At 45.2% G+C, this 22311-nt stretch overlaps 1 long non-coding RNA gene across 1 annotated transcript in view; it reads left to right on the forward strand.

Moving 5' to 3' along the window:
* The first annotated feature begins 1898 nt into the window (after positions 1–1898).
* The window catches only part of LOC138288600 (uncharacterized), a 104000-nt gene continuing 83587 nt past the window's right edge, over positions 1899–22311 (forward strand). The window contains exon 1 of the long non-coding RNA XR_011202482.1: positions 1899–1996. This is a non-coding gene — a long non-coding RNA (uncharacterized lncRNA). The remainder of the gene's footprint in view (positions 1997–22311) is intronic.

Genomic DNA, 22311 nt, shown 5'->3' on the forward strand with positions numbered 1-22311 from the left:
CTCTTCAATGAGTACCTCCAGTTCCTGCTTATTGAACTTCAGTTTCCTTTTTCTGCCTCCAGCATCCTTTGCATTCCCCTCACTGGCCATGGTGTGTTTTGGTTCTGGGTGACACTACAAACTGGCTCCCTAATGCTCAGCTCACTGAGTCCGTAGTGAATCCTAGTTTGTTTTAATGGGATAACAGAAGTTAGCTTAGCCTTTGGCTTGCAGACTCGTGCCCCCGTCACCTAGTGACTTTTAACCTACTTAGCTTGCTCTGTCTTAGCCCATTTATTTAATTAATTCTTCTAAGATGGCTGCCGTGTTTATAGTTAGGCCATTTGTTTAAGTTTATGTTATCAGTGCCACTGTGCTAATGCGCCAAATCAAGCGACAAAGACAAACAAACTGTAGGTGTTCACATTAGGTACTTTCCCTCTTCACGCTTTTGAGGGAATTGTTTATATTAATTACTGTCCAAAGCATGCTGTGTTATCTATTGTTTGGGAACAACCTATGTCAGGGGTCCAAGTAGATCTGTATAAATACACCTCACTTTAGACAGATAAACAGAGGGATTCCGACCAGATACCATCGCTGCTATCGATGCTGCATTTCGCCTTGGCGCTGACCTGGACTTTGTGTTCATACGGAGTCTGAGCTAGAGACCTCATTCCAAGGTAACAAGGGTTGGGGGCTCTTCTCAGGGACATGGCATTGGCAGGTTTGGTTTAACATACCCAGCTCTTCTTTAGGTAGAAGGTTAGGCCTATCAAAATAGGGTAATAGGACATATTATACCATCTATGTCTTTCTATGTTACTGCAAAATGGTGGGGGTCTTTATAATCATGACTCTTGTTTTTACAATTCTGTCTCTTGCATTGTTCATTATCCTAATCATTGCAGCCCATGCAATTTACCGCAGATTTCAGATTGTGTTGAATACAAACTATTGAAACATTACTGCATTTTCGTTATTGCCTGTGTTTGGTTGAGACATGATGTATCTGTAATAAAGGGGTGATCTCCTTTTAACCACAACACTCCCTGAGATGGCAAACTCTTGAGTCCATGTGTAAAGGCTGCCACAAATCACCTTCAACTGTTTGGGTTTTTGGTGAGGCACTGCTAATGAGCCGGAAGGGTTGGGACTACAGTTGCGACTTGTTGCAGGATAGGCATAGTCACCTACAAATATAAGTACTGTCATCCTTAAACCAGCAGTCTTGCCTAGAACAAGAGTCCAACTATGACAAGTCCGCCTCCTCCTGATGCTCAGGCTTCTGGAAACAGCATGGACTGACCCACTTCCTGTTTGTGAGGTCATCAAGCTGCTCCAGAATGCAAAAATTGCAAACTGTGATTACCAAATAGCAATTTTCAATTTTACAGACCCGCTATTTAGTAATTGCTATTTGCGAATATTAGGTAATCACAAACAATATTTCGAATTCTATGTTACATCGCATTTAGTGATTTCCAAATAGTGAATCGGTAAAAATCACTATGTGATCATCGCTAATGCGGTGCGTCATACATATACCCAATGGAGATTAGAGTTTAGGGCAATTTTCAAACAGTCCATGTTTGAAGCAAAGCAAAAATTATCTAATTCCTTGTTCCCATTTAATGAGTCCCAAAAATGCTCTAGAGCGAGTTGTGTAAAATAGATCTTTGTGCATTAAGGCCTGGATTCACACAACCAAATAAGAATTTACTCCTTCTAGTTTTCACCCTAAACAAGGAGTATACTTTAGTTTTTTAGGGTCGAGCCAGCGTCTCATGCGCTCACGCATGTGTATCACTAGCGAGACGCTTTAGGTATTAAAAAAGGGCTCGGAGCCCCCTCGACGTCACGTCAGTGTCTCTCACTGGCAAGTTGCCTTGCCTGTTAGAATCCGCTTCCTTTGATTAGTGGAAGGCACACATACGTCATGCCTTTTCCGGTGGCTAGCCCTCCTCGAGCGCACGACCAAGTACAGAAAACATACGAGGCTCGCTGTTTTCTTCAGGTTTGTTGACTACTTTTTCTCTATTTTCGCAGCGCGATCTCGCTTGGCAGAAGTCGAGCACTTCGCATACTATCGACCTTGTAACACAGTTAATTGCACTCTTGCCGGTTACGTTTATAATTGCACTTTTGCAATAGGTATTATTACGTGTGAACTGTACCAGTGCGATCGCGCTGTTTTTTTCTTCTTTTTTAAGCGGCTGCATGAACGTGCTTTAAGGAGATTTCGAAGGAAACCCTTGTTGAACAATACAATTTATTTAGATCTCTAGCTCACTAAATCTGTGCTCAAGGCTCCATACATTGTACTGCACTGGGCATCTGTTCCAACAAGAGGGCATCCTTACACCGACTCATGCTGAGTTACGCTGTAAGTGGGGACTAAGAATGACACACTGTGGACGTCTGATAGACTGATATTTGAAGAGATGGGTGGAAACTGTAGAATTATTCTACGCGGCTAACACGTGCAAAGGGTCGCCGAGCTTCTTTAGACTTTTCTAACTGTTCTTAATCCGAATCCGAGTTTTTTTCTCTTCCCAATACATTTTCTGAGTTTACTCCGTGTGCCCTTTATCGTCCAATGTACCTCTTCAACAATCCCTGCACACGTTTTGCTTACAGTATTACTTCATGTTAATGAACAGTTGACAAACAAGGATCCGCTTCTCCACGGTAAAGTAATCAGTGCAGAAAGCCACGGCGCCTACGTGTTTGTTCTTATCTCGTGTTTGTTCTCATCTTATTGCAGCTCCCATATATCCTTCTAACATCTTTAGAAGCTAAATACATGCAGGGAAGATATTTCAAGCACATTTCTTTCTTCAGGGTATAGTACAAAAATGTGATGATTGTGACATAACTCACCATCGTGGGTGAAGTTATTTGGGGAGGGGTAGAGGCTTTGTGCTCCGAGGTAGGTGGTAGGCATCCCTTTGTGAACCCTAGAAATCATCACATCACAACATTGTTAAAACTCATGACTAGTTCTCGAGGGGGAGGAGGAGGAGGTGGGCAGCCACACTTTTAGTGGGTCAGTAGCAGCACAGTAAAGCTATGTGTACACGAATTAGAAGACTACATACTATCCTTGGCAGGGTTTTCATGCCCTACTGCGGCAGTCCCAACATTCTCTGCAGGGGCACACCTGAGGAGTTCTTATATTAAGGAATCTTCAAACAAGCAATGCGGGGCGATGCAAATGTTCAAAATAAGTAATGATTTTATAGTCCAATTTAAAATGGTATTGTCCAATTTAAAAGTTGTCTTGAGCGTTGCTCCTCAAGAACGGTGCAGTGAAGGAAAACGTCTGCATTTGAAAGTTCATAGGGCTAGTAACGATAATTAAAACTTGAAATGCATTCAGTATTATTTACTGAATCTAATTTTTGCCCTTTCTGCATTTCGTTCTACGAACGTTTTTTATGTGTCCTCTCTCAAATATTCCGAAACACCCATCCCCACATAAATATCAGTGCTTTAAATGGGCCAGTACTGTCCGGTACTGAGTACCAGCACTTTTTTATTTTGAGACGGAGAGTACCTGCACTTCTCAAGAAAAACGTAATACTTTTAATTGGACAGTACCTGCACTTCTTAAAATCAAGCACATATTCTGATACAGAGTACTTGCACTTCTATTTTTCCATTTCAAGCATTGCCCATAACTCGGGTCTTATTCTTTAGGAATCGTTCTCCTGCCTTTGCCACGCTCCTGCAAGCTCTCTCATCTTCCATTTTCTCTCCCTCTCCTGTTCTTCCTACTTTCTCTCATTATTCTCTCACTATTTCGATCTACTTCGCTTTTTACATTTCTTTCTCGTGCTTTTTCCCTCCGTCTTCCCCTCCATCTCTCTTCTTCTTACTCCAATTACATTTCTCTCTATCTTGTGCACTATTAACATACTTTTTTAGGTCAAGCACATCAGCGCAGGTGTTGGTTTGTATCTGGGCTTTTAACCATGCCCACCTCACGCCCATCACTTTCACTCATTCCTGGGTTTGCCTTTCAAAAATCCTTGGTTTCGTTGGTAAATGCTTTACATTTGTCCCTCCTTGAGGTGGTTTTGTTACCGCCTTGTTACTTTATGTTTCCTGTTTTGCAATAATTAAATCATTCTTTGAGATCTGTTATATGTTTATTGTGACTAACGCTACAGAGCTGCCTGTTAAATCAACAGCACTCCAAATCATACACATATTGCTGTTTTTCACACATCTCCTTTACAAAATATGCCATTTGCACGCAGAGAATGTAATAAGAATGTTTAGAATATTCTAACGAGCTAGTGAGTAACTAGAAGCACACGTTACAGGTAGACATTACAGGTAGACGTATAAATATTTATATCCTCATGATCAAGAGGTTTGAACCACAGCAGGCCGATCATTAGGGTCGAGCGCAAAGCCCTCTGATCCTGCTGTAATCTCTCTTTGGGCTTCTACCAACACCCATGTTACCTCAGCCACTTTCATTGGTTCGTGGGCTTGCCTTTTAAAGTCCGCTTGCCTTCATTAGACAAAGGCATGCATATGTCATGCCTTTTCTGGTGTTTAGCTCTCCTCGAGCTCACGAACCACTGAAAACATAGGAGGCTACGTGTTTTCCGTATGATTTCTGGACTACTTTTTTTCTTTATTTCTCAGCGCGATCGCGCTCATTTTTTCCAATTAATGTGGCAAGAAAAGTCCAGTTAGGAGTTTACAACGCTAATAGCTCTAACTCGTCGAAATGCGAGACCCGTTGCATTGTAAATGCTTGTTTTAATTTGCCACAATTCTCAGGGATACCCATCAAATGCTGTTACATTTGTATTTTACCTTGGAACCATTTATGAATTCCTATTTGAGACTATGCAAACCGATGTACCATATTACTGTAATTGCATTTTTCGATTCCTACATTTTTTTCTCCACAGGGAATATATTTTTACCACTCGTCCTCTCTATGATCTCATATTTTGGGGGTGTTCACTTGTGATTCCCATCCTGGAAATTAATTTAATTCTGCTCAAGTCAGCAGTAAATCTCTCACAATTTCTATAGTAGGAATAATCCGTGGATGATTTTGTGGGTACCCAGACTAGTGATATTTCCAAACTCTCCAGTGTTCACCTGTTCTAGAATACTCACTCACCTCCTATGTCCCCTATACAGTGCGAGCAAGAGCACACGTGCAGTCTCCTCTGTTCTGCTGCTCAAAAAGACTATTGGGCTGCACAATCATGCTGCCTAACAAATCCAAGAAACGCTGTCCAGACCCAGCAGAGAGTGTACTGTACGTGCTCTGTTGTTATTCTTCTTGGGCTAGGGATCGTAAATCCCTGTCAGAGGCACATGGGGCCCGCCCTCCCCCACAAGGTGCTCCCATTGCGGCCTTCCATATGTGGGGGCTCCCCTGATTTGGGGGAGCCCTCTGCATATGGCCAGGTACTGCCGAGGCCTCCCACCAACCCCAGAGTCTTCCTTCCTAAGGCTCCGAAATCACTTTTAACCCCTTCTGTGCAGGGGACGTAACGGTTATGTCCACAGGCACAGTGCTCCTGTGCCGAGGACGTAAACATGACGTCCTCGGCCTGGAGCTCGGAGGGAGCGCCAAGGCAGGGATGGAAGGGGAAGCCCTTCCCCTTCCACCCCCGAGCCCCCTTGATCTCCCCAGTGACATCTGATGATGTCAGCACGCGATCGCGCGCTGACCTCATCAGATGCCACTTCCCCATTGTGCTGGAAGCTCAGCTTCTAGTGCGATTGGAAGAGAAATGCTCAGCATTTCTCTTCTGATCATGTGATGGGGGCCTGAGAGGCTTCAAAGGGAAGGAAAGGAGTTTCCTTCCCCTTTGAAGTATCTCAAAGCATTTCAGAAACTGGATCGTGAAACAATCCAGCTTCTGAAATGCCCACTAGACACCAGGGATTTCTTTTATGATAAGAAATTGGCATAAGGGGAGCGACCCCTTGGGCAAGGGTCGCTCCCCAGGGGGGCAATTTTTTTTAAGGCCTTTTCTGCCCCCCGGTGGTAATTCGGCCTATTGTTATTAGGCTGATCTACACCCAGGGGGGGGTAGAAACCTCTAGGCGCCAGGGATAATTTTTAAAAAACTTTTTTGTTTTTTTTTGTTTTTTAGAGGTGGGGAGCGACCCCTTAGGTAAGGGTTGCTCCCCTGGGTGGGGCAAATTGTATTGAGATCATTTCTGCGCCCCTTGGGGGCAGATCAGCTGAATTTTGTTAGGCCAATCTGCCCCTAAAGGGGGCAGAAACCACTAGTCACCGGTGATTTCTTTTTTGCGCCAATTGCACATAAGGGGAGCGACCCGTTAGGCAAGGGTCGCTCCGGGGGGGGGTGGGGCTAATTTATTTTAAGCCATTTCTGCCCGCAGGGTGGCAGAAACCTCTAGGCGCCAGGGATTATTTTTGTTATTTTTTAATTAATTTTTTTGTTTTGTTTTTTAGAGGTGGGGAGCAACCCTTGGAGGGCAAATTTATTTTAGGCCATTTCTGCTCCCCTTGGGGGCAGATCGGCGTATTTCATTTAGGCCGATCTGCCCTCGGGGGGACCAGAAACCACTTAGGCACCAGGGATTGGTGTGTGTGTATGTGTGTGTTTTCTTTAGGGGGCAGCCCCTTGGATAAGGGTTGCTCTCCATGGGGGCACATTACTGTTGGCCATATCTGCCCACCTTGGGGGCAGTCTGGCCTATTTTTGGAAGGCCCTTCTGCCCCCAAGTTGGGGGGGCAGAAAGCCCACCAGAGACCAGGGAAGTTTTTTTTTCTTCTCCAAAATAAGAGGGTGGGGGTATGGCACCCCATACTCCCACCCCAAATAAATGGGCCCAAAGTTGTACTGCCCACCAGTGGGCAGATGGGGCAATTACCCCGATCCACACCCGGGGGGGTGCAGAAAGTCTACTAGATGCCAGGGAATAAAAAAAAAAAGTGGGGTGGTGGCTACCAACCAGTATGGGCCTGGGAATGCCCCCACCCCAACTGAAGGGGGTAACAGTCTTTCAGCTCTCCCCCGCACACTAAAACATCTTATCCCACGGCAAGCAAGAGGACATTTGATTATTTTGGGTTTTGGTTTTACATTTGGGCCATGAGAGCTTGGCTAACTCTCAAAATCGTCCCACTTGGAATGGTGAGGGCTGCACTTCATGGACTTTGGGACGCTGCCATGTAGAAAAATCCACAAGACCTAGACACATCTGAAAACTAAACATCTGGGTGATTCCAGGGTGGTGTGTTTTAAATGTGGGGTGCACCATTTTCTTACCCACAATGCCCTGCAAACCTCCAACTTTACTGGAAATCACACATTTTTTCCCACATTTTTGTGATGGAACCTTCCGGAATCTGCAGGAATCCACAAATTTCCTACCACCCAGCATTGTCTCATCTATACCGATAAAAATTCTGCGGCACTTGTCAGCCTTAAAATGTTTTTTTCCAAACTGCCCTTTTGGACCTGCTTTGGTTCCCCCACAATTTCAACATGTTTTTGGATCTTCCCTGTCACAAGCACTTGGCCCACCTACACAAATGAGGTATCATTTTTACCGGTAGACTGAGGGGAATGTTGGGTGGTATGAAATTTGTCCCGGTGCAGTGATCCCACACAGAAATGAGGGAAAAATGTGAATATTTAGCTAAATATGAGGTTTGCTGAGGATTCTGGGTAAGAAAACATTGGGAGATCCACGCAAGTCACACCTCCCTGGACTCCCTCGGTGTCTAGTTTTCAGAAATATCTGGTTTGGTATGTTTCCCTAGATGGCTGCTGAGCCCAAGACTAGAGTCGCAGGTGCCCCCCGCAAAAACAAGTAGTTTTGTATTTGATAATTTTGATGTGTCCAGATAGTGTTTTGGGGCATTTCCTTTTGCGGGCAGTAGGCTTACCCACAAAAGTGAGGTACCATTTTTATCAGGAGACTTGGGGGAACACTGGGTAGAAGGAAATTTGTGGCTCCGCTCAGATTCCAGAACTTTCTCTCACCAAAAAAAGAGGAAAAAGTGGGGGGGGGGGGGGGTTGGCCAAATTTTGAGGTTTGCAAAGGATTCTGGGTAACAGAACCTGGTCAGAGCCCCACAAGTCACCCCATCTTGGATTCCCCTAGGTGTCTAGTTTTCAAAACTGCGCAGGTTTGCTAGGTTTCCCTAGGTGCCGGCTGACCTAGAGGCCAAAAATCCACAGCTAGGCACTGCAAAAAACAGCTCTGTTTTCTTTGGGAAAATGTGATGTGTCCACGTTGTGTTTTGGGGCATTTCCTGTCGCGGGCGCTAGGCCTACCCACACAAGTGGGGTACCATTTTTATCGGGAGCCTTAGGGAAATGCTGGGTGGAAGGAAATTTGTGGATCCTCTCTGATTCCAGAACTTTCTGTCACCGAAATGTGAGGAAAAAGTATTTTTTTGGCCAAATTTTGAGGTTTACAAAGGATTCTGGGAAACAGAACCTGGTGAGAGCCCCACAAGTCACCCCATCTTGGATTCCCCTAGGTGTCTAGTTTTCAAAACTGCTCAGGTTTGCTAGGGTTCCCTAGGTGCCGGCAGAGCTAGAGGCCAAAATCCATATCTAGGCACTTTGCAAAAAACAGCTCTGTTTTCTTTGTGAAAATGTGATGTGTCCACGTTGTGTTTTGGGGCATTTCCCGTTGCGGGCACTGGGTCTACCCCCACAAGTGAGTTACCATTTTTATAGGGAGACTTGGAGGAACGCTGGGTGGAAGGAAATTTGTGACTCCTCTCAGATTCCAGAACTTTCTGTCACCGAAATGAGAGGAAAAAGTGTTTTTTGGGCCAAATTTTGAGGTTTACAAAGGATTCTGGGTCACAGAACCTGGTCAGAGCCCCACAAGTCGCCCCATTTTGGATTCCCCTGGGTGTCTAGTTTTCAAAACTGCACAGGTTTGCTAGGTTTCCCTAGGTGCCGGCTGAGCTAGAGGCCAAAATCCTCAGCTAAGCACTTTGCAAAGAACATGTCAGATTTCAATGTAAAAATTTGATGTGTCCATTTTGTGTTTCCTGTCCCGAGCATTAGGCCTCCCCATGAAAGTGAGGTGCCATTTGTATTGGGAGACTTAGGGGAACACAGAATAGCAAAACAAGTGTTTTTGCCCCTTGTCTTTCTCTACATTTTTTCCTTACAAATGTAAGACAGTGTGTAAAAAAAACCTCTATTTGAGAAATGCCCTGTAATTCACATGCTAGTATGGGCACCATGGAATTCAGAGATGTGCAAATAACCTCTGCTTCTCAACACCTTATCTTGTGGCCAAGTTGGAAATACAATGGTTTTCTTGATACCTATTTTTCACGTTTTATATTTCAGCAAATTAATTGCTATATACCCGGCATAGAATGAAAACCCATTGCAAGATGCAGCTCATTTATTGGCTCTGGGTCCCTAGGGTTCTTGATGAACCTACAAGCCCTATATATCCCCACAACCAGAAGAGTCTATATTGCTTTAAAAAAATCTGACATCGCAGGAAAAAGTTACAGAGTAAAACGTGGAGAAAAATGGCAGTTTGTTTTCACCTCAATTTCAATATTCTTTTAATTCAGCTGTTATTTTCTGTAGGAAACACTTGTAGGATCTACACAAATGACCCCTTGCTGAATTACGATTTTTGTCTACTTTTCAGAAATGTTTAGCTTTCTGGGATACAGCATTGGTTTCTCACCCATTTCTGTCACTAACTGGAAGGAGACTGAAAGCAAAAAAAATAGTAAAAATGGAGTATGTCCCAGTAGAATGTCAAAATTGTGTTGAAAAATTGGGTTTTCTAATTCAAGTCTGCCTGTTTGTGAAAGCTGGGAAGATGGTGATTTTACCACCACAAACCCTTTGTTGATGCCATTTTCAGGGGAAAAAACACAAGCCTTCTTCTGCAGCCCTTTTTCCCATTGTTTTGAACAAAACAACATTTTCGCTGTATTTTGGCTAATTTCTTGGTCTCCTTCAGGGGAACCCACAAAATCTGGGTACCTCTGGAATCCCTAGGATGTTGGAAAAAAGGACACAAATTTGGCATGGGTAGCTTATGTGGAGAAAAAGTTATGAGGGCCTAAGCGCGAACTCCCCCAAATAGCCAAAAAAAGGCTCGGCACAGGAGGGGAAAAGGCCTGGCAGCGAAGGAGTTAATCAATAAATCACATTCTTCTTGTCGTATTTTATTTTCAAACAAAATCATAAAATCAGTCTTCATTTAACACATTTATATGCAATAACCACATCATGTTTACAGCTTAATTTACATTTGTAGATGTCTAACCTTAACAGAGTATGCTAATACATCCGTTTTCCTGACATTATCTAAAATTCAGGTACTGCATATCCATTTCTGTGACTGCGGATGAGAACATGACTAGTTCCCATAGAAGCACCCAGTCCGGTTCCACCCACGGCTAAGTGGCCCAGGTGTAGGCCCTTTATATGGGAGAGCCCCACCCCCACACAACCCTCCAGGGTACAGTCTGTGCAGGGTAGCAGAGAGATCTCTTTCCAGGATACCTACCTTGGGCACCCCCTTCACCCCTTGGACCCCACCCCCAAAGGCCAATGCTAGCTTCATGGCCATTGTGCATGCGAGGGTGGTTGGCCCTAGCGACCAGATGCCAGCTATCACTAGCAACCCCACACGCCCCTGGATGTCACATTTCATTCCCAGCCAGCACCCCTTGGAGGGTCCCATGACCTTTGTGTCCTGCTCAGGTAAGACAGGTAATAAGAATTGCCCCACCAATCATGATCTCACCCTGCCACAGTCCAGCATAGTAGACCTACTATCTGGTCTCCTCCCTCCTCCAGTCTCTCCCCTACTGTGGGCAGTGTACCAACCAGGCCAATAAGTTTTCCAAAAACATGTAATTGCCAGCCTGCGATAGGTGCACTCCGTCCTGCAAGAAGAAGAGCTCCCCCTTTATGTAACCATGTGAAATGTCGGCCAGTCTGGATGGCCTGAATAACTTGACAATCTTGTTTTTTATCTGTCTCACTGAGTCATTAAGTGATCTGACTGAAATGCCTCCCCTCCACTGCAACCGGGGGATAATACCCAACCAGGCAAGCACTGCATGCGGAAATCTCTTAGCCAAACAACTGACGTCCGACACCACCAGCTCAAAAAGCTGCTGCCATCCAAGGAGAACCAAGTAATTACCACATAGGTGCAGAATGATGATGCCCATTGGCGTGCACCCCCATGGCAGCATCAAGTCCAGTGCCAGCCTCTACTGAGCGAGTTGGAGCCCTCCATGACTGTAAAAGGCAAGGTGGCGCCCTGCCTGTGGTGTGTGATACAAAGGCACTTCTTGAACACGGTTCACCAGCTCACCGCACATAAGAGTTGCCAATCACCCAAACATCCATGATCCCCTCAGCTCCTGCGTGCACTGGAACCCTTGAGATGTCTGACTGATCGCACCAGCCACCTAACAGACAGAGAGCGAAAGGGCAAAACAGTGTGAGTCACAGAACTTAAAGCATATGCAGTCTCCTATAACGTTTATAACAATCTGAGGACCACCTGCAAATCCTCTGTACGGCTGCACCTGAGAGCCCTATCGCCACAGACGCTGTGGCTGCCCCAATCCTAAAAGACTGAGTTCCGAATTCAGATGAGTCAAACCTCGCTGCAAAGTGCGTTTCAGTGTTTGTGAGAATTGGTATCTGGTCAGCGAGACACTGTCTGCGTGTACCAACACAGTCTCCCTCACCCTCTGGGTGAGTTAAGAAGACCTCCAAGTTATAGACCGGACAGCACTCACTGCCAGGAGCCCTATGTAACAGTATGTGGTCCCCCCTCCCTCCTTGATCCACCTTAGAACAAGGAATGTTAATCGCCAGGGCCAGTGCTCCATCCAAACATTGAATGTCCACCAGTTGTAACCCTCCCGCATCATTCCTTTTGTTCCTGGCCACCAACTCACTAAGCCTGAGTTTCCCATAGAAGGCCAAGGCAAATGCCGCCCTGAATAGGGTGACCTCCCCAGGGATTTACATATACCTCCAAGAGCCTCCAAGATAGCGGGAAGCTTGGTCGTATCAATGGGGCACCTAGAATCCAGTCTGGCCCCCTTGAGCTGCTGCCAGCCCTTCAAAGCCCTCCTCACCAGGAAAGATTTTATTCCATCAGGGGACCCAAACAGTTGAGCAAAGAAAGAAATGCACAAGCACATGCAACTGACCTTCCCTCATCCCTAAGCTCCCCTGAGAATGCCATGTCTGACGATGAATCAGACCAATCAGATAACCCCACATGCCCAAGATATTCGGAATAACCATTAAAGAACCCCTCATAGGCCTTCCTGTTCCTGGGCACTACACTGGCTGCCATGAGGACTGGTAATCTTGAGCACTAATGCGGCACATATGTTCTGGAAAGGGCGTTGGAAATTCCCCCATTCCTGGATGGTAGGACCTGAAAACCTGCATCTTAAAATGAGACAGAGTATTGTTCAAAACATGGGGCATATGCTTAGCTCTAAACAGAACGTTCAACCACAGACACAGGAGCACAATTTCTGTCAGGACATTCAGAATCATTCTTCTTTTTGCAGCTTGCTGATGGATACACCATACCACTACCATATTATCTGAACAGAAAATCACAGACTGATTGCTTGGGACACACTCTCAAAGCTGCGGGTATCGGGAACAGCTCCAGAAAACCAATATTTGCAACCAACCCAGAGTGCACTCACTCCTCGGGCCAATGCTGCGCACACCATGCAGAGCCAAAGATGGCTCCAACCACATACTGCCTCCTCATTAGACCTAGGCTGACTCGGCCACACAACTGTTCCATTAAAGTCACTTAGGAATGACCCAAATCCTCATCTCCTGTTTGACCTCGCTGGAGAGCCTGGTGTGGTGAAGTTTCACCTTCAAGCCTGACATGGCCTGAACAATCGAACAGGAGAAGGGGCACCTCATGGGAATGATCTGCAGAGTGAAATTAAATTGCCTCACAAGCCCTTGCAGCTGATGGAGCATGACTTTCGTAGCTCTTAGACATGCATGCAAGGCTTGTGAGAACAAATCAACCTTCCCCACTGGAAGCCTAGACACTCCTGCTACAGAATCCAACTCAATACCCAGAACCTCTGGATAGGCTTATCGTCTTGCCCTCTGCTATTGGGACCCCAAACTCGCCCATCAGTTTCTGAAAGACACCCAAAGGTTCAGCGCACCGCTCAGAGCCGGGGGGGTGGTGGGGGCTATGAAACAGAAAATCATCAAGGTAGTCATCCTTCCTGCTTCTTGCTACCTTTATCTCTGGAGTTTTTCAAACACTTGGATTCAGGGTGGGAGGACTGACCACAGAATGAACAGAAATGCTTGAATCTACAGGTTCTAGAGGTCAGGTGCAAATGCACCAGTTAAAGTCCCAGCAGGCCACTTTTCCTGGTCACCCGCCATACCAGTGTCAGACACTGATCCTGCTCAAAAGAGCTGACACCCTGTACCGGGGGTGGGACTATTAGCCTTAATCTTCCCAAAACTCTTTATCATAACTCTTCCAGGCCGTACCACCATATTCATCATGTGCACCCACAATTTGATTCTGATTGCAAGCCAGCTGAGCCCCCATATCATTGAAGCGCTCTGCCAAAATGGCCTAATAGGTCAAGAAAGCCATGACCCAATTAATCAGAATCTCCCCAACCTTCCTTTTTTTTAGGCCAATGACCTCCTTCCCTAGAGTGTGCACAGGGCTTGGCCTTCTCTTTCTCAGACTTATTGACATGTACATCAAAAATGTTCAAATAACCCCTTTTCCATACCTTTTCTTTCACCTTCATTGTCACATGCAAACCCAAGTGCTCATGCTCAGAATGAATATCAGCCAGACCCATAGGGTGTAAAGAGGGTTCACTACCTGTACTCACTTCTCCCTGGGCAGGGGGAGATGCCAGTGTAGCCACCACTCCCCCAAGGCACTCCCTATTGCCCTTGCCACCACTAGTCTTGCCTCAAGGGCTGTGCAGTAGCTGCGGCCATGTGAGGGCCTTTACTTTCTACTGGGGCTGTTGAGATGGGGAACTGTCCTCTCAGACCGTCCTCTGAGTCTGATCCCTGCCGCACTACCTTACCACCTTTAGCAGTACCTAAGTGAGAAACCAGGCAGTGAGCCCTTTCCATATCATTCCTCTCACCAATCCCTGCTAGTGCGTCCCCCACTAGAGGGGCAGACAGCATACCGACCTCAGAGAGCCAAGGCAACATGGATGCCAAATTACCTACCAAGTTCCGCTGTGCCTGCCCCTCTGCGCAGGTAACCCCTATAGCCATACCAGAGCCCACATTCTACACAACTCTACCAGCCATCACTGCCCCAGAGATTTTCACGGCGGTACCTTGACCAGCCACCTGGTCAGCACAATCGGAAGCCAGGACGACTCCTGAGGACAAAGCCGGTGCAATCATGGTTACAGGTTGAATGTTGCGTGACCAGGAGTGTCCAGGGCCAGAGTCAGATCCACCAGTGCCACCGACACACACAGCTAGGATCCTGATTCAGAGTTACCTATTTAGAGCCCAGCAACCCTGATGGGGTCCCCCTACTCTTCCTCTGCCCATGAGCTCTCTCCAGAACAGGAGGAAATGCCTCTTTGGGAGGCACTTTTCCCTTCCTTGGCCTTTCTGCCTGCTCACTGGGCACTTCATTTGGGACTGGGGCTTGTGACTTCAGTGATGCTATGGCCTGATCTATAGCATCCATTCTAAGCATCAACGCTACCAACTGCGCTCCGGTCCGAGATCGCTTGGCACCTCTATGCTTACCTGCTGACATGCTGAATGATCCTCAGAGACAAACACTGCTACAACCCCTTAAGGACAAAAATGCAATGTTACAAAAAAAAACATGCTACACAAGCTAGGCAGATTAAAATGTCCAGAAAATCACCCACCAAATGCTGCCAACATTAAGCAATCCTAAAGCTAAGTGCGATTCCTGGGTGGAATGACTAGAAAACAGTTCAAGGAAAACACTTCGCTAAGCCGAGCTCAGACAGAACACCCCACTGCTAGGAATGTACTAGGGGGCCCAGGAGGAAGAAAACAAACTTAAGAATCAATAGCCAGCTACACCAGCTAAACTGACATCAAAGCATTCAAAAGTTGCTGCTTACCTTTCCAACTAAACTTGTTGGTTCCAAGAAGCACACACAACCCTTTCCCTTTGACAACTAATTTGTAGGGCATTCCAAGAAACATCACTCATGTAAAGAAAGCAAAAAACATTGTATTGTATGATGCTCTGTATGCAAGGGGATGTTTTTAAGAGACAAAAATATGTCTTCTCTGTTCACAATATTGAACTTTACTAGGAAATTCTTGTGCATTTCTGTGCATGTTCGTATACCTTGTTCCTTGCAAATAATGTCACAGGGCCAAGTGCTCTATTAATCTTCTCCTTATTTCAGCAAACCCTTAGTATTAAAATTCTATGTTAGGACCCAATACCAGCAATATTTGTTAACTATTTTTTTTGCCACAGTCTGGATTCAAAACCAACAATATTTTCCTCACTAGCCAAACTACAAGTCCCAAGACTCTACACAAGAAGTCAAAATGCACTTGAAACAACAAACAATGTGTGATCTCCGCACCATTTAGTGTCCATTTCCTGGTACTTCCATGTCCAGCATTTATATAAGACCCTCTTAATCTCTGCTGATGTTCATTTTATTAGGTTGAACCCTACATGACAGTGCACCTGCTGGTTTGCCAACCACATCTTGGGGACATTCGGAAAGCTTCCCTCTGAATGCATTCCACCCATTGCTTACCATTGTCTTTGTGGTTTGTAACTCACATCTGCTTCCTTTCTATTTGCTACCTCCATTTCTTTCCAGTTTGAGTTTGTCCCTTCCGTTGCCCACATCCTGTTTACTGTATTCTTCCACCAGTATTAGATTGCTGTAAACAGACCTTTAAATATTGTTCATATCTTGTCACATTTGCTGAACAATTGAAGGCAGAGGTCAAAATGCCAGGCTTTGTCTTCCAGGGAGCTTGATATTTACTTTTCTTTCTCTGACTTCAAAGTGAGAAGATTTATGTGACAGTCATGATGGCTACTGGGGGTATGCTTGAGGCAGGTTGTTGGATGTTATACATGTTTCTAGCACAGCAAAATGTAAGTGTCTGTAAATGAAATGCGCAGATATTTGAGAATATATCAGGATTAGAAAAGCACAAATGAAGCACATTTTTAATAGTTCTGAAGGGTGATGGAAACAAATATTTAATCAAGATTAAAGCAAATCAATACTATAGGTGATGCCATTTCCCCCATTATCGTTTGTATGCTGCATACTTTTATCAGTAAAACTGTATGTCTGCGCTAATATAATGGTCTTTTCAATTGAAGATGTATTGTCTGTAATGGCAATGCATTACCACACCTTGCATACTCCACTTTACCCCACTCCACTCCATGCCACTTTAATCTACACTGCATCCTATGCCACCCTACTCTATGCCACTGTACTCCATTGTGTATGACCCCACTCTACTCTGAAACAATCTACTGTATGCCACTGCACTCAGTGCCACTGCACTCAGTGCCATGCCACTCAGCACCACTCCACTCTATGCCTCTTCACTGCCCCACTCAACTGTATGCCACTGCAGTCGAATCTGCGCTACCACATGCTACACCAATGCACTCTGAGCCACTTTACTCAAAGCCAATGCACTATATTCCACTGCACTCTATGCCTTCTACTCTGCACCACTGCACTTCATACCATTATACTCTACAATACTTTAAGCAATTGCACTCAATGTAATTTTACTTTATGTCACTGCACCCTGCCCCACTCTTTCCTACTCTGCACCACTGTACTCTATACCACTGCCCTCTATGCCATTCAACTCTGCACCGCTCTATGGCACTGCACTCCATATCAATGCATTCTATACTGCTTTACTATACACCACTGCACTCTGCAACAGTCTATTCTGCAACACTGTACTCTCTGCCATTGAACTCTATGCAGCTGCACTCTACGCCACTGCACTCTATGCTGCTTCACTCTAATCTGCACCACTCTAATCTACACCTCTCTACACCAGTGCACTCTATGCCACTATGCTCTATACCATCACACTCTGCATCATGCTGCACCACTCTACTCTGCAAAACTGTACTCCCCATTAATGAACTTTATGCCACTCTACTCTGCACCACTGAACTCTATACCACTGCACTATACTGTGCACCACTCTACTCTATGCCACTCTACTGAACTCTTCACCAATGCACTGTATGCCTCTACACTCTATGCCACTCTATTCTGAATCTCTCCACTGTACGACATTCAACTATTGGCCAATTCACTCTAAGCTACTCTAGTGCACCATTGCAGTTTATGACACTGCACTCGAAAACAGTACCCTCTATGGGCCAGAAGTATCAGTTCATTAAATTTCAATTACCTAATTGCGATTCCCTGTGACCACTCCACTTCACCCCACTTTACACAAAACCAATACACTCTATGCCACTGCACTCTACCCCAATCTACTCTGCACCACTGTATGCCATTATACTCTAATCTGGGACACTATACTCTACACCATTGCACTCTTCTCAACCATACTCTATAATCTTTCACTCTATGTCACACTACTCTGCAGAACTCTGTACCACTGCACCCTGCACCAATGCACTTTGTGTCACTCCACTCTACTTCACTGCACTCTGCAACACTCTACTCTACACCACTGCACCCTCTACCACTGAACTCTGCCCCTCTCTACTCTGCATTATTCTACTCTGTGCCACTGCACTCTACTCTGCACCACTCTGCTGTACACCACTTTACTGTGCTCTATGCCAGTGTACTCTACACCACTACACTCTATATTACTCTAACCTACTGTGCACCACAGCACTGTATGACATTGCCCTCTATGCCACTTCACTCTATTCCTCTCTACTTTACTCTTCACGACTCCACTTTATGCCGGTGCGGTGTACCATAGTCTTGTCTGTACCATTCCACTCTATGTCACTCAACTTTATGGCACTCTACTCTGTAACACTGCACTCTATGCCACTGCACTCTATTCCAATGCACTGTAAGTCACTAATCTATGTTACTGCAGTCTACCCACACTACTTCACTCTACTCTGCACCAGTACACTCTGAAACAATCTACTCTATGCCACTGCACTCACTGCCACTCTACTCCATTCTGCACCAAGCTACTCTAAACCACTTTACTATACACCACTGTACTCTGCCCCACTGCACTCTACACTGCACTACTCTACACTACTCTACTCTACTCTGCACCACTCTCCTCTACACCACTGTACTCCAATACAGTGCACTCTATGTCAATGCACTCAAAACTGTTATAATCAAAACTAATGCACTCTATGCCACTGCACTCTACACTAACTACTCTGCACCACTGCACTCTATGCCACTGCACTCCACATCAATGAACTCTATGTCACTCCTTTATACACTGCTGTACTCTACAGCAGTCTACTCTGCAACACTGTACTCTCTGCCACTGAACTCTATCTCAATGCACTCTATACCACTGCACTTTATGCCATTGCACTGTACTTTGCACCACTCTACTCTGCACCACATCACTCTATGCCACTCTACTCTGCAACACTGCACTCTTGGCCATTAAACTCTACATTGCTCTTCTTCACCACTGCACTCTACTCTTCACCACTCTACTCTATTCCAATCTATTGAACTCTTCACCAATGCACTCTACCCCACTCTACTCTGCATTGCTCCACTCTATGCCATTGCAGTCTATGCCAATCCAGTCTAAGCCACTCTAAGCTACTCTGCACCATTGCACTCTATGACACTGCACTCAATGCCACTGAACTCTATTTCACTGCACTCTCCTCTGAAACAATGTACTCTACTCCACCACACTCCTTGAGACCCTCACAGGTGAATAGCAGTGCTCTACAAATCCCTGATTGATTGACTCTACACCACTCTACTCCAGTCTGCGCTATTCCACTCTATGCCCCTCCACTCTATTCCAGTTCAATCTATCCTGTACGACTCCACTCCACACTACTCCACTCCACTCCTCTACACTACACACCACTCTATGCTATGTCTCTGCACTCAATGACACTGTACTCAAACTCAATGCACTCTGCACCCCTTTACTCAAAACCAATACACTCAATGCCACTGCACTCTATGCCAATCTACTCTGCACCACTTCACTGTACACCACTATACTCTACTCTGAAACACTATACTCTACACCACTGCAATCTATGGCTCTCTACTCCACATCATTTCACTCCCTGTGACTTTACTCTATGTCACTTTATTCTCTCTATCACTCTGTGCCACTGCGCTCTGCACCACTTTAGTCTACACTACTGCACTCTAAAACACTCTACTCTGCAGCAATGCACTATCCTCTACTGAACTTTACACCACTTTACTCTGCACCACTCTACTCTGTACCACTGCACTCTACTCTGCACCGATGCACTCTATGGCACTACACTCTATGCCACTGCACGCTATGCCACTCTAATCTACAGTGCACCACTGCACTCTATGACACTGTACTCTATGCCACTTCACGCAATGACTCTCTAATCTACTCTGCACCACTCTACTTTATGCCAGTGCAGTCTACCATATTCTACTCTGTACCATTCTACTCTATTCCACTCAACTCTATGGCAGTCTACTCTGCAACACTGCTCCATATACCACTGCACGCTTTGCCAATTCAAACTAAGCCTTTACTTTTTGCAACTGCACTCTACCCTTATCCACTCCACTCTGCCCTGCACCACTCCACCCTGAAACTATCCTCTCTAAACCACTGCACTCTATGCTGTACCACTCTATACCACTCTACACCACCTTTCACCACTCTACTCTAAACCACTGCACTCTACCCAAATGTTCTCAAAACCACTTCACTGAAAACTAATACCCTGCACCACTGCATTCTATGCCACTGTACTATACTCTGCAACACTCTATATCACTGCACTCTATGCCACTGCATGCTACGTCACTCTATTTTACTCTGCACTGTTGTACTCTATGCCATTGCTCTCTGCACCACTCCACTCTGCACCACTCTACTCTGTGCCACTTTATTCCATGTCACTGCACTGTATGCCACTCACTCTGTGCCACTCCACTCTATAAGACTGTACTCTTTGACACATAACTCAGTGCCACTCTACTCTTCACCACTGCACTAAATTCCACTGCATACTACACCACTGCAAACTACACCACTCAACACCATTGCACGCTATGTCACTGACTCTATGCCACACTATTCTACTCTGCATTACTGTACTCTGCGCCACTCTACTCTGCTCGGCACCAGTCTAATCTACACCATTCTGTTTATGCCACTGCACTCTACAACATTCTACTCTGCAAGACTGCAATCCATGCCACTGAACTCAACAGCATTATACTCTGCACCACTGCACTCTATGCCACTTCAGCCTATGCAACTGCATTCTATGCCACTGTACAACATTGTGTTCTATGCCACTGCACTCCATGCCACTCTATTCTACTCTGTTCTATACCTCTTCTCCCTGCACCATTATATGTTGCATCATTCTACTCTGCACCACTCTACGCCAATGCAATCCATGCCACTGCATTCTATACAACTGCACTCAATTGTGCATCACTTGACTCTATACCATTCTACTGCACTCAATAGCAATGCACTCTACACCACTTTATCAAAAAACAATGCACTTTATGGCACTTCACTGTGCGCCCATCTACTCTGCACCACTGTACTTTATGCCACTTCATACTAGGCCATTCAACTGTACAACACTCTGTTCCACTCCACAACACTACTCCACTCTAGGACATTCAATGCAACTTCCTCTATGCCTCATCATGCCACTTTACCCCACTCTTTTCTATGACACACTACTTCATTCTATCTCCACTCCACTCTTTGCCACTCCACTCTATGACACTCTATGTCACTCCACTCTACTCTATGCCACTCAACCCCACAACATTCTACTCCAATCAATGTCATTTCACTCCCCTACGTTACTCCACTTAAAGCCACTCCACTCTATGACAATCCACTCTGCTCTACTTCATTTTACTCTAGAACACTCTACTCCACTCTATGCAACACCCTCTAGACCTCACCACTCTGCTCTACACCCCTCCCGACCACTCTATGCCACTCCACTCTATGACACTCTACTCCACACTGCCACTCCACAACACTGAACACCACTACATGATACTCCTCTTCACTCCACACACTCAACTCTACTATACACCACTTAATGCCACTCCAAGCCACTCCATAACACTTCACTCTACTCCATATTACAACACTCCATGCCACTCTCTTTTACCCCACTAATTTTTAGCCATGATGAACAGCGGCCATGTTGGTGTACAACATGGCTAAAACATATTGACAAAGCCAATAGGTCTTACATTGACGAGACCTATTGGCTTTACTAATGCCTGTTATTGAAATGACTGAATAGTAACTGTAAGGTAATTAATCTGCTTGGATCATCATACAGTAAAATACTTCTTGGTTCAACCACTATCTCTATTGATTTTGAATTCTCAAACGATTCTGTACAGAAAAGTCTATTTTTTTCTTGCTGATTAATGTGTGTTCTTTTTGTATCCTGATATGGAACAATGCATTTAAGATCCTGTGCAATCCTTGGATCCATTGTATGTGACACCAAATTCCTCTGTAGAACCTGACTGCCTGATCAGGTTTACAGTTGTGTTGTACTTGTCTAAATGTTTTCCAGAGATGTCTCTCAGAAATCAAAAGGCCTATTGCCGAATTTCCATTCTTTGGCAATATCTCTTCAAAATTCTGTTGACCTTGCCTTGGGCCACAGAACTTTGCGGAACTATATTGTGCACTGTTGTTTACAAAAAAGGCACATGCTTCTCTGGGGTAGTAATTCAGGAGTGTGGATACTTCTAAAGCATCAACAATAGAAAATAGTCATTTAAGTGCTGCTTCCAAAGAAGCGCATACCATTCTTTTAGAAAACTTGAGTGTTATACTGTTGTGCAGAGCGATGTTGTTTTGAGACTGCCTTTTAGTCGTGTTTGTTTTTGTTTCCTGCCAAAGTATACAGAGTATTCACTTCCGGGCTTGCATTCCTACAATACATGCTCCAGAAACCATAGAAAAACCTGGGCTGGATGAGTTATTCACACTTTGAACTGGGAAACATGACAGCTGTGAAGTGTCATTACCACTTTGTCATGTTTAGAATGTCTTTGCTTTGAATACCTCT

The sequence above is a fragment of the Pleurodeles waltl genome, chromosome 4_1 (genome assembly GCF_031143425.1).
Source record: "Pleurodeles waltl isolate 20211129_DDA chromosome 4_1, aPleWal1.hap1.20221129, whole genome shotgun sequence".
Classification (NCBI taxonomy): Eukaryota; Metazoa; Chordata; class Amphibia; order Caudata; family Salamandridae; genus Pleurodeles; species Pleurodeles waltl.